At 38.2% G+C, this 17,269-nt stretch overlaps 1 non-coding gene and 1 pseudogene across 1 annotated transcript; one reads left to right on the top strand and one right to left on the bottom strand.

The window, feature by feature from the left end:
- The first annotated feature begins 7,889 nt into the window (after positions 1-7,889).
- On the top strand, positions 7,890-7,993 carry LOC129014968 (U6 spliceosomal RNA). The gene has a single exon (XR_008494480.1). It is a non-coding gene; the product is annotated as a U6 spliceosomal RNA (small nuclear RNA).
- A 7,068-nt stretch (positions 7,994-15,061) lies between these two features.
- Positions 15,062-16,427, bottom strand: LOC129013845 (5-azacytidine-induced protein 2-like; annotated as a pseudogene).
- Between the last annotated feature and the right edge of the window lie 842 nt (positions 16,428-17,269).

The raw sequence follows: 17,269 nt of genomic DNA, 5'->3' as shown, positions 1-17,269 counted from the left end.
TGTGACTAATTTTATGGTGTGGATTGGGATGGATAATGTGTTTTCTGAAAAAAAAAAAAAAAAAAGAATTTTTTCTGAAAGGAAAACAGCAAGAGGAATTCAGTTGTTTCTTGCTTTTATATTCTGTCTGGTCTTCTGTGCTTTTTGGCTGGGGTGATATACCTATTTACATTTAATTCACTATTAATATGGTTTTATTGAGGCCTGCATTTCACTCTTGTTTTTCTATTCCCTATCTCATTTACTTCTCCTTTCATCTTTATTATATTTTTCTTGTGTTTTTTTGTTTGTTTTGTATTACTTTGTTATTGTATTACTTTTCTATATTTTCCATCTGTGAAATTAAATCATATATTGAATTCTTTCATTTCGAATAAATGTGCTTGACATGGTTTGGCTGTATCCCCATTCAAATCTCAACTTGAATTGTATCTCCCAGAATTCCCAGGTGTTGTTGGAGCCGCCTAAGGGGAGGTAATTGAATCATAGGAGCCGATCTTTCCTGTGCTTGTCTCCTGATAGTGAGTAAGTCTCACGAGATCTGACGGGTTTATCAGGGGTTTCCGCTTTTGCTTCCTCCTCATTTTCTCTTGCCCTCACCATGTAAGAAGTGCCTTTCACCTCCCGCCATGATTCTGAGGCCTCCTCAGCCACATGGAAATGTAAGTCCACCTAAACCTTTTTCTTCCCAGTTTCGGGTATGTCTTTATCAGCAATGTGAAAATGGTCTAATACAGTGCTCAATGCTAAGAATTTTCCTCTGATTTCTATATTAAATGGACCCATAGATGCTGATCTGTAATAATTTAATTATCATTGTTTTAGAATTTTTCCATCTCCCCTTTTACTCCATAGTTAACAATTTTTAAAAATATCCATGGGAAAGTCTTTGTGTTTATGACTTTGCTGATAATTTCTAGTGTCATTGCATTGTAACTAGCAAGTGTTGTTTATAATATTTGTACTTATGGAACTTGCAGGTATGTCTTTGTGATATGATATTATATGATAATTTCTTGTGACGATTCTATGTGTTCTTGACAAAGTATATACTCTAGGCTGGGCGTGGTGGCTCACGCCTGTAATCCCAGTACTTTGGGAGGCCAATGTGGGCGGATCACGAGGTCAGGAGTTCGTGACCAGCCTGGCGAACATGGTGAAGCCTCGTCTCTACTAAAAATACAAAAATTAGCCGGGCGCAGTGGCACACACCTGTTGTCCCAGCTACTTTGGAGGCTGAGGCAGGAGAACTGCTTGAACCAGGGGGTTGGAGGTTGCAGTGAGCTGAGATCGTTCCACTGCGCTCCAGCCTGGGCAACAGAGTGAGACTGTGTCTCCAAAAAAGTATATTCTCTAAGGGTGTAATGTTTGTATTTATTCTTAAGATTTTTCTTATTGATTGTATGATGTTTAGGTCTTCTATATCCTTAGTTATTTTGTCCACTTGATCTGTGTTGTATTGAGAGTAGTGTTTTAAAGTTCCCAATGATGAGAACCTTCCTAACTACTCATTAGTGCCTGTCTGGTTTCTATTTACGCAGAATGTGATTTTTGTATGCAGACGTTCATAAGTATTGTATCTTCATCGTGAATTGGGTTTTAGCATTAAAAGCTTGCTTTCTTTGTCATGCTTAATGTTTTGTAGTCTGAATACTACTTACATAAGGATTGGTACACCTTGTTTTTTTAATGTTTTCATTTGCCTAGTATGCCTTTGTGCATTTTTTTTTTTTTGAGATAGAGTCTTGCACTTGTCACCCAGGCTGGAGTGCAATGGCACGATCTCAGGTCACTGAAACCTCTGCCTTGTTCAAGTGATTCTCCTGCCTCAGCCTCCTGAGTAGCTGGAATTACAGGTGCCTGCCACCACGCCTAGCTAATTTTTATATTTTTAGTAGAAATGGGGTTTCAACATGTTGGCCAGGCTGGTCTTGAACTGCTGACCTCAGGTGATTTGCCCACCTCACCCTCCCAAAGTGCTAGGATTACAGGCGTGAGCCACTGCGCCCGGCCTTGTGTGTAAATTTTTATCCTTTCTTAATCACTTTGGTTTTGATGTGTCTCTTATATTCTGCAAATATTTGGGCTGTGTTTTGTGATTCAAAGTGATGGGTTTTTTTGGTAGTTAAGCCATTCGTATTGATAATTATGACTTTTGATAGATTTGGCCTCAACTGTGTCACAGTATTTTATAAATATTTTTATTATAATTGCTGTGTTTCCTTTTCTACAAGTCCTGTATTAATTGCTTCTGTATTTTAAAAAATTTAACTTATTCTGCTTTCTTCTTTCCCTCTCTCTTCTCCTCCCATTTTTAGTTTCATTATTTTTAACTTACACAATATATAAGATTTCCATATTAGTAACTCACCCTTGTCCTATTTTCATTTTAGCCTTAGAGCTACAATATGTGTAAATACTCACACCCACCATTTTAATGAGGATTTCCCAGTAATATTTGTTTGGATGAAACTCATCCTGTAGTTTCTTCAAGAAAGGCTTGTAGGTAAACGATTTTATATGTTCTTATATCTTTAATACTTTCTTGTGTAGTCCTGGTACTACACAAGGTTAGTTGGCTGGATATAAAGCCCTCTGTATATTACAGAGTATTTTGAATTTGCTACCCACCTTATGATTGTTTTGCTTTGTATGTTGTTTTTGAAAGGTCTGATAGGCCGGCGTGGTGGCTCACGCCTGTAATCCCAGCACTTTGGGAGGCCAAGGCAGGCAGATCACCTGAGGTCAGGAGTATTCATAAATTATTTAAATCAGTCTAAGAGTGTTCATAAATTATTTAAATCAGTCTAAGAAATTTTCAAGTTCATGTAACTTACGTAAATCATTAATAAACAAATTAAAAAATCAGATCCAATATAGTTTGACTAATTCAAATCTCCCCAAATAAAATAACAATGACTCAGAATACAATTCTAAGCCGACACTTCAAATAGAATAAAATTTATTCAAATAAGCATTTGTGGATATGAAAAGCCAATTGAGTCAGATATCTAAAAAATAGGAACAAAAATGGGCAAAAACATAAGGAAATGAAAACACAGTGAACTAAAGCCGGAAGATAAATGAAAGAAAGAAAGACAAAGTTATCTCCTAAAGAAAAAGGGAACCACAAGATCACAAAAGAGAATAGACTCAAATGAAAATATAATGACTAGCATTGAAGAAAGGTAGAAAAACACTTGGAGAATGAAAATGACATAAGGAAAAAAGAGGTCACAGGAAAGTGGTAGAAATCAAAGTTAAGCAAAGGCACTATTCACAAAGTTGGAGTCCCAGGAAAAAAGTAATAAAACAATGGAATAAACTAATAAGAGATAACATTTAAAAGTACGTTGCAAGACATTTATGCTGAAATAAACTTGAGTCGACTGAGTATTTGGGAAAATTCTCCTGAAACAGTAGACTTTAAGTCATAAGCTAGAAAAATCATTAGCCTTTGTAGATTTTGAAGCAAACAATATTGACAAGAATGCACATCAAAACTTGTTATGGCTAAAAAGAAATATATCAATGTAACTATGCATGTATTAGGATAAAAAAGGTGAAGAATAATTTACAATTGTGAAGGGCACATGAAGTAAAATGGGACATTTAAAGATGAACTCTTCCTGGTCTTCAAGAGAACAGATCACACAAAACACCTTTTTTTATTTTTTGAGATGGAGTCTTGCTCTGTTGCCCAGGCTGTAGTAGTGCAGTGGCACGATCTCGGCTCACTGAAATCTCCACCTCCTGGATTCAAGTGATTCTCCTGCCTCAGCCTCCCAAGAAGCTGGGACCACAGGCGTGTGCCGCCACACTCAGCTAATTTTTATATTTTTAGTAGAGACAGGGTTTCACCATGTTGGCCAGGCTGGTCTCGAACTCCAGAAATCAATAACAACTAGATAACTAGAAAATCATATGTACTTGGAGATTTAAAAACATTTCACAGCTGGGCACGGTGGCTCACGCCTGTAACCCCAGCACTTTGGGATGCCGAGGCAGGAGGATCACGAAGTCAGGAGATCAAGACCATCCTGGCAAACACGGTGAAACCCCGTCTTTACTAAAAATACAAAAACTTAGCCGGGCGTGGTGGCAGGTGCCTGTAGTCCCTGCCATACCTGTGCCAGGGCCTGTGTTCTCCAAAACTTTGAATAACAACCCTACTCCATGAATCAGTCAGTGGCCGAATACCATGAATTAGATCCCTGTAATTGTTCTTCATCCTCACTGCCACTAACTTAGTAGCACATTAATTCCCTTTTCGCCGGGGCTATCAAAGTAACTTTCTAAGCCATTACTGTGCCTCGAATCTGTTCCCTGAGATCCCCCTTCACATGGCTGTCAGATTTCGTTTACAAACCAGACATCAGATCAGGGCCCTACCACCCTCCTTTCCCCACTTCCTCCTGCCCCGCAATTTCCTACAGATTTAGATCGTGGCTGTGCCTACCTTGTTTATTTCCCAGTTTTTCTCATGCCTTCCGTAGCCCAGTCAACCTGAACTGCCATTATTGTAGCTTCATGCATGCCTTTTTCTTGTAATGCTCTTCTTATCTCCGTCTATAGAAAAGATGTTGCTTTCTATATGTGAAGGTTTCTCTGACTGCATGCACACTCCTCACCTCAGGATTAATTGATACCTCTTTATAGCAGTGACCATGGATAAGCCCCATAGGCTGCTAGCTCAATCCACTGTTGATGCCCAGTGAACACGACCGTTTTAGATCAAGTTTCCTAATTCATATGGTCATTAACCAACCCTGTAAAGCTGAGATGTGCCAGATATAGGCCCCCAGAAAGTAGTATCTTATGCCATATGTTTTTCCTTCCTTGCCAGAAAAGGACAGCATACATGTATGCTTCAATGTAATCGTCTCCCTACTTCCAGTTATTTATTTATTCTTTTGAAGGTTGAATACATTCTTGTTTCTTTCATAACCTAAAATATTTCCTTTCTTTCTCCTAGAATATATCAGAGCCTTGATTACATAGAAGATAATGCTACAGGTTTTCATGCCTACTATCTCTCTGCAGTAGCTAATGCTGAAATAAAAAACTCAGTGGCTTTGGGTCATTTCATTCTTCCTCCTGCGTGCCTGCAAAAAGGTTAGCAAAGATCATTCAGCCAATCCCTGTCAGACAGCCAAATCCAGCTAATCTCTGTTAAACAGCCAAATTCAACTGTACTTATTTTACTCTCAGTCACATATTTTTGAACTTTGTATCTATTTAACATAAGTGGAAAAAGCATGGACTTTGGATCAGATTGCCTTGGGTGCATATCCTGACTTTGTTTATGTATTGTTTATTCATACGTTCATTGAGCTCTTCCTGTGTGCCAGGTTTCAACCTGGGTAGGTGCTGGGGATTCAGTGAAGAATAAGACAGACGCAGATCTTGCCTTCACAGTCTACGATCTGATGCTTACTAGTTTTGTGATCTTTTAGCAAGTTACTTCTCTGAAGTTGTTTTGAGGATAAAATGAGATAATAGGCCGGGTGCGGTAGGGCATGCCTGTAATCCCAGCACTTTGGGAAACTGAGGTGAGCGGATCACTTGAGCCCAGGAGTTCAAGACTGGACTGGGCAACAGGGTAACATGGTGAGACCCTGTCTCTATTTATTTTAATAATTTCAAATTATTTTTTAAAATAAGATAATGTATTAAGGTATCTGATGTGGTGAGCGTTTAATAAATATATTCTTTGCTAGTTTTGAATCTCTTCATTATTTTTCTAATTTTTTCTTCTGATATTTAAAGATTGGTTATGATAATAAACCCATGTATTCGCATTTTTAAAATGCGAATTTTAAAATTCCTTGAGCCCAGGAATTTGAGGCTGCAATGCACCATAATCTCCCCTGTGAATAGCCACTGCATTCCAGCCTGGGCAACATGCTGAGACCCCCTTCTCTAAAAAAATTAATTGAATAATTGAGTAGAATTAATTTTAGGAATATATTTTATTTAACCTAATATATCTAAAATATTATCATGTCAATATATAGTTTATAAAAACTGAGATACCCTACTTTTTTTTAATACTAAGTCTTCAAAATCCTGTATTTATTTTATACTTACAGCACCTCTCAATTTGGATTAACCACACATTTCCAGTGCTCAGTACCTACATGTAGCTAGTGGCTGCCATACTGGACAGCAAAAGTCTAGAGTAACACTACCTTTTTTGTCCTTTTGTCTACTGTGAAAACTTTTGAGATCATTGAGTTTGGATGATGACATTGTTGTTTGACATACTGACCATTGTAGAATTCCTGTACTACCATGTTTACTAGACATATTGTTCATCCACCCCTCTTTTATATCTATATCTATATATCTGTATCTGTATCAATATCTATAGTTATGTAGACATTAGATATACATCTAATATATATCTAATGCATTATATAGATACATATGCTTTATTATATAGAGAGATATATATCTATATATGCAGATGTATATCTATATATGTGTATACATATACAACTAATGTATATCTAATGATACAGATATAGGTATTGATGTATATCTAATGTATACATAGATACAAATGTAGATATAAAAGAAGAGTGGATGAACATATCTCAATTATATATCTACATCTAATGTATATAGAGATACAAATATAGATATAGATATATTCTAGCAGGAAACATGTACAACAGTGATTAGCAAAGTGTATTAGAATCATCTGGACAGTTTGTTAGAAATGCAAATTCCAGAGCTCCTCCTCAATGATCTGATTCAATAGGAATCCGCATTTTAACAAGTGTGTTATGTGATTTTGTTGCAAATAGAATAACACTGGCCTAGAAATTTCAGACTTTAACCAAAATTCAGAAGATTCTTAAAAAAAAAAAACAGTATTGGATTTGTTTTTCTCACCACAGAAATAAGAAGAAAAATTGGTAGTTTTATTTGGGAATAAGACCAACATTTTCTGATAGAAAAGGTAAGAGTAAATTAAGGTACTTGATTAGAATCTACAGTTTCAACATTTTCTGAAAGCAAAGTTATGTTTAAAATGTTTACTTGGGACATGTTAGCACCAATGAGTCAGATTAAGAGATTTGTTTATTTATTTTGAGATGGAGTCTCACTCTGTCTCCCAGGCTGGGGTGTAGCAACGCGATCTCGGCTCACTACAACCTTTGCCTTCTGGGTTCAAGCGATTCTCCTGCCTCAGCCTCCCAAGTAGCTGGGATTATGGGCATGTGCCACCACGCCCGGCTAATATTTTTATTTTTAGTAGAGATGGGGTTTCACCATGTTGGCCAGGCTGGTCTCGAACTCTGGACCTCAAGTGATCCACCCACCTTGGCCTCCCAAAGTGCTGGGATTACAGGCATGAGCCACTGTGCCCGGCCCAGATTAAGAAATTTAAAGGGCATGCTGTTATTGAATATTATTTGGTTCAACATTGTTTTATAGTAGTACATTAGTAAAATTGAGGTTATTTTGTATAAATAGAATTATTCCTATAAGAAACTTGAAAATTTGCTTCTGTTAGTAATAGGAAGAGAATAACAGGTGCATAGTATTTACCAGTTCTTTACTGCCAGTGTAGACTCTGATTGGTTAATTTCTGTGACATGTTGTTTGTTCAATGTTTTCAATAACACCCCTCAATAAATGTGTACAAGAGTCTGTCTGAACCTATTCTGGTTCAGGGGCTGCCTGATTAACGAAAAAAAAGAAAAAAATAGTGTACAATACTGGAAAAATAGCTGTTTTGTAGCTTTTGCCATCCTGCCTCAGATTTACTTATGCTTTTGACTTACTTCAAAATCTTTAAGTAATAGCCAAATTTGGGAACAACTGAGCATTAAAACTAATAATGACAATAATGAATTATAATAGGTAAAAAAATCCATGTGCTTGCTTCGGCAGCACACATACTAAAATTGGAACAATACAGAGATTAACATGGCCCCTGCATGAGGATGACACGCAAATTCGTGAAGCATTCCATATGTGTATATGATACTCCAAAAGCAGACATAAAGAAAAAAGGGAAGACAGAAGGAAGAAAGGAAAGAAGGAAGAAAATAAGGAAGATAAGGGTTGGATAAGGAAAATTTCCTTTACAAAAATAGCAGCTAGTAAATATAGAAAGATAAAATAGAAAAATCACCGTTTTTAAAACCCTCCATATAATAATTGATTTAGATAAGGTCATTAATGGATTCTAAACCTATGATCTCAAATTATCACCCACAGATTGATTATTAGTTACAAAGTTAAACAGTATACCTTTACAATGGAGCGATCTGGCAGGCACCATTTAACTAACTTAGCAAACTTAGCATCACCAATATTGGAGCAACCTTTCATTATGTTCAGTCTGATATGATATAATAAATATGCAATATTATCTGTGTAGTATTCTTGTTCAAAACATTTAACCCAAATTTAATTATGAGTTAACATTCAGACAAATCCAGAATATGGACCATACCACAAGACAATTAACTGATCTGGACTCTAACATCAGTTAATGTCATAAAATACAAAAATAGCAATAGGAGCATAGTAGATTAAGAGACATAAAAAAGAGGTATAAAAGACATTTGGAGAGCAATTGGGAAAATTTAACAATGAACTGTATAATGGGTGATACTGTGTTACATTTTATTTTCTTAAGTGTGATAGTGGTGTTGTAAAGATAAAACGACGTATATTTTTAGAAAACACATGCCAGGTATTAGAGAGTGGAAATGTCATATCTGCAAATGTTTTCAAGTGGTTCCACAAAAATAAAAAGAGAGAGGAGGCACTCAGGGTGTTGGAAATATTAACACTTTGTGAATCTAGGTGAAAGGTATATGGTATTTATTATACTATTCTTTTTTTTTGTTTTTTGAGACAGAGTCTCGTTCTGTTGCCAGGGTGGAGTGAAGTGGCGGGATCTCAGCTTACTGCGACCTCCACCTCCTGGGTTCAAGCGATTCTCCTGCCTCAGCCTCCCAAGTAGCTGGGATTACAGGCACCCGCCACCACACCCAGCTACTTTTTGTATTTTTAGTAGAGACGGGGTTTCACCATGTTGGCCAGGATGGTCTCAATCTCCTGACCTCGTGATCCGCCCACCTTGGCCTCCCAAAGTGCTGGGATTACAGGCGTGAGCCACCGCACCTGGCCTATTGTACTATTCTTTAACTTTTTGGTAAGTTTGAAATTTTTCACAATAAAGAGTTAGGGAGAAAATCTTTCATTTTTATGTTTTATTTTTTTAAACTTTAAACCCACAGCCATATCATATAGAAAACCTTTACATTATGTCCAAAATCAGGCTATCAACTTATATATTTTTTTTTTTTTTTTTTTTTTGAGACGGAGTCTCGCTCTGTCGCCCAGGCTGGAGTGCAGTGGCGCGATTTCGGCTCACTGCAAGCTCCGCCTCCTGGGTTCACGCCATTCTCCTGCCTCAGCCTCCCAAGTAGCTGAGACTACAGGCGCCCGCCACTACGCCCGGCTAACTTTTTGTATTTTTAGTAGAGACGGGGTTTCACCGTGGTCTCGATCTCATGACCTTGTGATCCGCCCGCCTCGGCCTCCCAAAGTGCTGGGATTACAGGCGTGAGCCACCGCACCCGGCCAACTTATATATTTTATATTCCTGTCATTAATTTGTTTTTTCTTCCCAAGTCATCATCATCTGAAAATAATAGTTCTTTCAGTCTTTTTGCCTAGGAAGTAATAGTATGTTGTACTAAGGACTGAAATATCTAATCCTTGACTTTTCACAGTGTTTCCAGGAACGTGAGCAGTAATGCAGTGGTTATTATTTGGTGGTAATTATTGACTCTACCAGAACTTTGGAGTTTAAAGATCATTAATTTCATCATTTAGCTTTATACATGACAAAATTAAGGTAAAGAAAATATAATGACCCATTTTAGTACACATTGGCCGATATTAGCAAAGTGGAGCCAAATTTTCTCAGCTCTAACCCAATCCAATGTTTTTCCTACTAAGAAATTACTAAAACATGCTTGTATGGACGTTGACTCTAGAAGTTATATTATTACATGATAAAAGAGTTTGTTGATTCTTTCAAAATATTGGTTGATATGAGTATTAGCCAATTATAATAATGTAACCATAGCATATATACATGGAAGGTATTCATTGAATGGCGATAACAAGGGTAAATCTGGGGAGCATTACTATTGTTTGGAGTGGATTTAAGTTTTTATTTAAATATAGAAACTTCTTAATGGTGACTGGGCAGGGTGACTCGCGCCTGTAATCCTGGCATTTTGGGAGGCTGAAGTGGGCCGATTGCCTGAGCTTGGGAGTTCGAAACCAGCTTCAGCAACATGGGAAAACCCCGTCTCTACTAAAAATACAAAAAATTAGCCAGATGTGGTGGCTGGCGCCTGTAATCTCAACTACTCGAGAGGCTGAGGCAGGAGAATTGCTTGAACTTGGGAGGCAGAGGTTGCAGTGAGCCAAAATCGTGCCACTGTACTCCAGCCTGGGTGACAGAGCAAGACTCTGTCTCAAAAAAAAAAAAGAAAAAAAAAGAAACTTCTTACTGGTATGTAAAATAAATAGATTATGTGATAGGTACCAGTATCTAAGTTGCTTTCACAGAATATTTAGAAAAAGCTTAACATACATTTAGTTATTTTATATCTTTACAGCTAAATACTTCACTGTCCTTTTGAAGGAGAAATATACTTTGTTCAGCTTACTTTATATTTTTGATTTGTAGCTCACAGGAATCCTTAAGTCAAAGATTTTTAAAAAGTTTAAATTAGCAGCAAGATTTTTTGTTTCCTTATTTTTGTGACTAAAAAGTAATATAACCACATTAGAGGAAATTTCAATAATTGAAAGGAGAATAAAATCAGTTAAAGTTTTACTTATCTGACATAACCACAGCTGGTATATTTAAAATTCTGGTCTTCTTTATGTGTCTCTAAAATTATATAGTATAATTATATGTGTGTGTGGACAAAATTTTGTAAATTTTCTCCACCAAGCTAGATTGAGTGGACTTAAATGTGTAAATATTTTTATGGCTTTTGATATATATGTTTCCAGTTTATTTTTCCTTTTTAAAAACATTACTGATTGGATCACTGGTATGCCGATTTTTTAAAATGTGATTTATTTTTCTATCCACAGCATGATGAAGTAACACCAAATGAAATAAAGACCCTTAGGGAAAACAGTGAACTAGCAACAGAGCACAAAAAAGAATTATCCTAAAGGTATTGAATTCATAATCTTCATTAATATTCAATTCAATGTAGAAATCTGTGAGCACTGATTGTGTGCTTATCTCATTTAATTTTCAGTTTTCCTATGAGATAGATAGCATTATAATCATTCCCATTATACAAAAAAAAAGAGATCTATGATTAGAAAGACAAGCAATTTCCCCAAAGTCATACAAACTTTATTAAGTACGGGAGAAGCAGGATTTGAACTGAGTTGGAGCCCATTATTTAAATGGTAGTCATTAAATACTATACCAGGTATTTACTATGTAGAATACTATACTATCTCATAGTATAGCACACTATACTGTCTCTGCAGAAAGGAGACAATGATTTTATGTATGTTATGATAACAGTTAATAAATTATTTAAAAATTATATGTATCTGTGTGTGAAAACCCAATCATCATGCTTATGAACTACAAAAGAATCTTAAAATATATTTTTTACTTGGAAAGAAATACACTACATATTAGCAGTAATTTTATTAGGATGAAAAGTGGTGAGTGATTTCCCTTCTTCTTTCCAAATTGCTTGTAATATATTACGTTGGTTTAAGAAATTAAATTTAGACTGGGCATTGTGGCGCACGCTTGTAATCTCAGCACTTAGGGAGGCTGAAGCCGGATGACTGCTTGAGCCCAGGAATTTGAGACCAGTCTGGGCAGCATAGGGATACCCCATCTCTATAAAAAATTTAAAATACTAGCTGGGCATAGTGGCACATACCTATAGTTCCAGCTATTTGGAGGCTGAGGTAGGAGGATCGTTTGAGCCCAGGAGGTTGAGACCGCAGTGAGCCATGATCACGCCACTGCACTCTAGCCTGGGTGACAGAACAATACTCTGTCTCAAAGAAAAACAAGAAATTAATTTAAAAAGACAAACAAACATGGCCTTGCCATTATATTAGGACCAGTTTATGAGAGGCCTTCTCATTGCAGGCTTATACATGATCTAGTCCTAGTTCCATATTTTCCAATTCAGTTGGTTTTCAAATATTCATAGGGAACATTGGTTCTTCAGAAGTCTATGTTTTATCCCTCCAGACCTGTGGCCAGAGTCAACCTAAAAGTGGAGGCAGGGGAATCCCCACAAGGGAGTACCCCAAACTGTCCCAAGTTGGGGCCAGTTGGGATTCTAAAGAAAGAACCACTAACTAGAGTAATCAGTCTAAAGCATTTATTGAGGGAACTTGTAGAGTATTGCACCAATCCTTGCAATGGACAAGATATAAGGGGTGTTCTACCTAGGTATATCCACAGTGAGGGGGTCTGGGTATGGAGTTTATATGCAGGTTTAAGGAATCTGGCTCAGGGCTGAGGCCAGTTTCTTTCAATGTTTTGAGCAGCAACCTAGATACCTTTATCAGTGCCTGGAAATGTTTAAGGTCCTGGTTTGAGTTCAAGCCTGATGGGAAAACCCTGCACTGGGCTGTCTCACAGAGCAGTCAAAGCACTCTGTGATTTTTGGTCAGGACACAGAAAGAAAGCCAGAAGTGGAATCGGGGGAGGGGAGGATGGGACTGGGGTACCCTACAGTCTGGTATTTAGCTGCTGTAATATAAATGATCAAATAGTAGTTATCTTTCTTCAAAATAAAAGTAATGATGTAATTTATATAATTTTTTCAAGTTTTTCTCCCATAAGGGCTAATTTCCTTAATATACAAAGAGGTATTATAAATCTGGGAAAAATATGTCCAATCCAAAAACAACAGAAGTGGACAAAGGATACGAATAAACCCTAGGTAGGTGTCTACTTAGAGCCTTTTCTTTGTGGAAACACCAGAGGGTGCAGTGTGAACATAGATAAAATATACCCTCAATTTACCTGCTGAAGCATTTGTTAGCATAGTACTAGGGACATTGATTTTTTTTACATTGTACAAACTTGATGTACGAAAAATCAGGCAGTACAGAATTAGCATAAAATCCTAATTTCTCCCAAATCCTCTCCCAGTAATAACCTTTCCAGTAATAACTTTTTTTTTGTTTTTAATTGAGACAGTATCTTACTCTGTTGCCCAGGCTGGAGTGCAGTGATGTGATCTCGGCTCACTGCAACCTCTGCCTCCTGGGTTCAAGCAATTCTTGTGCCTTGGCCTCTGGAGCAGCTGGGACTACAGGCACATGCCACCCCACCACACCAGCTAATTGTTTGTATTTTTAGTAGAGATGGGGTTTGGTCATGTTGCCCAGGCTGGTCTCAAATTCCTGGCCTCAAGTGATCTACCTGCTTCAGCCTCCCAAAGTGCTGGGATTACAGGCATAAACCACCCGTGCCTGGCCGAAAAATCTTCTTTGATATTATGATGTGTAATGGCAGCATATGGCATTTCATTTTGTTTGTTTAACCTTTTTTTTTTTTTTTGAGACAAAAGCTCACTCTGACCCCCAGGGCTGGAGTGCAGTGGCGTGATTTCAGTTCACTGCAGCCTCAACCTCCCAGGCTGAAGCGAGAGATCCTCCCTCCTCAGCCTCCCAAAATGCCACTAGGATTACAGGTATGAGCCACCACACCTGGCCTACAATTTATTACTTTTATGACACCTCCATGAACATCTTTTTAAAAGTAAATCTTGCTCTACTTTTTTGATAGTTTTCTTCATGTAAATTCTCAGATGTGGAAATTATGGTATAAAGAGGAGTTTTTCTTCTTTCTTAAACACCTTATGTTTATTTATTTATTTACTTAATTTGTGTGTGTGTGTTTGTGTGAGACAGAGACAGGATCTTGCTGTGTCACCCAAGCTGCAGTGAGGTAGCATAATCAGAGCTCACTGCAACCTGGAACTCCCGGGCTCAAGCAATTCTCCCACCTCAGCCTCCTGAGTAGCTGGGACCGCAGATGTGTGCCACCACGCCTGGCTAATTAACAAAAAAAAAAAATTTTTTTTTTGAGGCAGGGTCTCACTCTGTCACCCAGGCTGGAGTACAGTGGCACAATCTTGGCTGACCGTAACCTCTCAATTTCCACCTCCTGGGTTCAAGCAATTTTCATGCCTCAGCCTCCTGAGTAGCTGGGACTACAGGTGTGTACCACCACACCTGGACAACTTTTTTTGGTATTTTTGATAGAAATGTGTTTTTGCCATGTTGGCCAGGCTGGTCTCAAACTCCTGGCCTCAAGCAATCCACCCTCCTAGGCCTCCCAAAGTGCTAGGATTACAAGTGTGCCCCAATTCACCCAGCCTAATTAAATTTTTTTTTTCAAGATGGCATCTCACTATGTTGCTGAGGCTGGTCTTTAACTTCTCGGCCCAAGGTATTTATTAACTAGTATGGTAGCAGGCCAAGCATGCTGGCTCACACTTGTAATCCCAGCACTTTGGAAGGCTGAGGCATGAGGATAGCTTGAGTCCAGGAGTTCAAGACCAGTCTGAGCAACATAGAGAGAACCAGTCTATACAAAAGATAAAAAAAAAAAAAAATTAACTGGGTGTAGTGGTGTACTCCTGTAGTCCTAGCTACTTGGGAGGCTGGGGCAGGAGGATTGCTTAAGCCCAGGAGTTGAGGTTTGCAGTGAGCTATCTATGGTCATTCCATTGTGCTTCAACCAAGGTGAAAGAGTGAGGCCATGTATCAAAAAAAAAAAAAAAATTAGTAGCATATATCTGCTTCTTAGAATATGGAGCTGGAGGGTATTCTTTCATACTGGAAATAAACTACATAATATCATACAGTATGTTCAAATGGATGTACTAAAGAACTCTACAAAATTTTAATCAAAATCTATGTTTAGTTTGTTAAGAATTTCTTGAGAGAACCACTGAGAGACAGTGTCCTTGTGATCAAATGATGAATCTCTTCAGAGTTAAGTCTTAAAAAGGAAATTTTGATTATGTTGATCCAAGTAATGCAGTAGTGGTACATTGGTTAAAAGGCAAAATTTTACTGTTAATTTCCCTAAATGCTGTCTCACTTGAGTCAGGAGGGATTGGGAATACTCAAAATGATCTTCCAGAGAGTTTCTGCCATAAGAGTGTGTGCCCTCATTAGGAATGGCTCTCTCATTATCTGTCCATGATTGGAGGACTGCTTTCTCTGATAAAACCTTTATATCTCCTGGTAAAGGGGAAGATGTAGTATAACAAAGAGTTTTGCCATTTGGTGAGAGAAGGAGATGTCTTGTGTATGTTGCAGTAAAGTTCATCATGTGCAGTTTTGTGCCGTCTTTCCAAGGGTCTTCAATGTATCCTACTGAGGTGCAGGCTTTCTTGATTGCAGTTGGGGTTTTCAGTTTTCTTAATAGTTCAGCTAGCACTTGAGTCACCAGATATAAATTAGACATTTATCTCTTCAGTTGCCAGTATACATTCTGCGTATTATCACTTGAAGTTCTTACTCTTCAGAGATCTCTGCTCTTCAAGATTGTCTTCCTGATACAGATAGGTTTGTTTGGTTTTTGAGTAGTTCTATTTTGAGATCGTTACATTCTTTCATCATCAACTCTTGTTCCAAACCTTGGATCTTCAGGTTACAGCTTGAAACTTTTCCACCTCCTAATTTGATGAAAGTGGATTGAAATTCTTCATCACCAGCTGAGTTTCCACCTCTGTCCTTAGCTAGAGTTCTACTTGTTTAGATTGCATCTGTTTATTCAATACTTTTAAAGATTCAGAGTTGTGTTTACTCATTTTATCCAATTTGCTCTTTAAATCATCTCTATCAATGCAAATCTTCCTTTTTTTTTTTTCTTTTTGAGACAGAGCAAGACTCTGTCGCCCAGGCTGGGGTGCAGTGGCACAATCTCAGCCCACTACAAGCTCCGCCTTCCGGTTTCACGCCATCCTCCTGCCTCAGCCTCCCCAGTAGCTGGGACTACAGGCGCCTGCCACCATGCCCGGCTAATCTGTGTTTTTAGTAGAGACGGGGTATCACCGTGTTAGCCAGGATGGTCTCAATCTCCTGACCTTGTGATCCGCCTGCCTCAGCTTCCTAAAGTGCTGGGATTACAGGCGTGAGCCACCGCGCTGGGCCACAAATCTTTCAATATACATAACAGGCCTTATTTACTTGTTGGTATTCCACAAAACTTGTTTCTTCATCTAATTGAGCTCCTATAAGCTTTTCTTCCAAAAATCTAATTCTTTTCTTTAACATAAGATTCCTCTTTCTCTGAATCCTTAAGTCCTTTTTTGATGTCTTCATATGGGCAAATTGGGAAGCAACAGAAGCATCTCCTCAATATGTTGAAACTGGAGTTGCTGGGGTTTTCTCATAATTTAGCATACAGGTATCACCTTCTATCAGTGCATCCATGAGAGCCCGAAACCAGGCTACTTAGGGCCGCCACCGAGTTTCCATTCCCTAATGTTTAGAAACAGACAAAAACATATCGGGTTGCCAGGGATCACCACGGGTTCAGATTTCCTTTAAGATACCTCCACTTTGCCAGCGAAAGCAGCCACTCTGAGTTATTGAATTGAGAGTATTGGTCTTATATCTACCCATTTGGAATTCCTTAAGATTCTAAGAATATTTTAATCGATTCTCTTGGCTCTTCAGTGTGCCTAGTCATATCATTTGTTAATAATGAAAGTATTCCGGCCAGGCGCGGTGGCTCACGCCTGTAATCCCAGCACTTTGGGAGGCCGAGGCGGGCGGATCACGAGGTCAGGAGATCGAGACTAGCCTGGCTAACACGGTGAAACCCTGCCTCAACTAAAAATACAAAAAATTAGCCGGGCATGGTGGCGGGCTCCTGTAATCCCAGCTACTCGGGAGGCTGAGGCAGGAGAAGGCGTGAACCCAGGCGGCGGAGGTTGCAGTGAGCCAAGATCACGCCACTGCACTCCAACCTGGGCGCCAGAGCTAGACTCCGTCTCAAAAAAAAAAAAAAAAAAGAAGAGCAATGATAAATATTAAAATCAGCCATAGATAAGGACATATACCTACATTTGGATATGTAACAGTGCTGCTTTAAGTATTATTGCTGGATAAAGAAACAGTCTGATTGTTCAAAAAGACATAACTGTATAACACAAAAACAAATTTTAAAAAACTATTAAAAAATTAGTCA

This window comes from Pongo pygmaeus, chromosome 16, assembly GCF_028885625.2.
Source record: "Pongo pygmaeus isolate AG05252 chromosome 16, NHGRI_mPonPyg2-v2.0_pri, whole genome shotgun sequence".
Taxonomy (NCBI): domain Eukaryota; kingdom Metazoa; phylum Chordata; class Mammalia; order Primates; family Hominidae; genus Pongo; species Pongo pygmaeus.
This window is presented reverse-complemented; position numbering and strand designations above follow the sequence as displayed.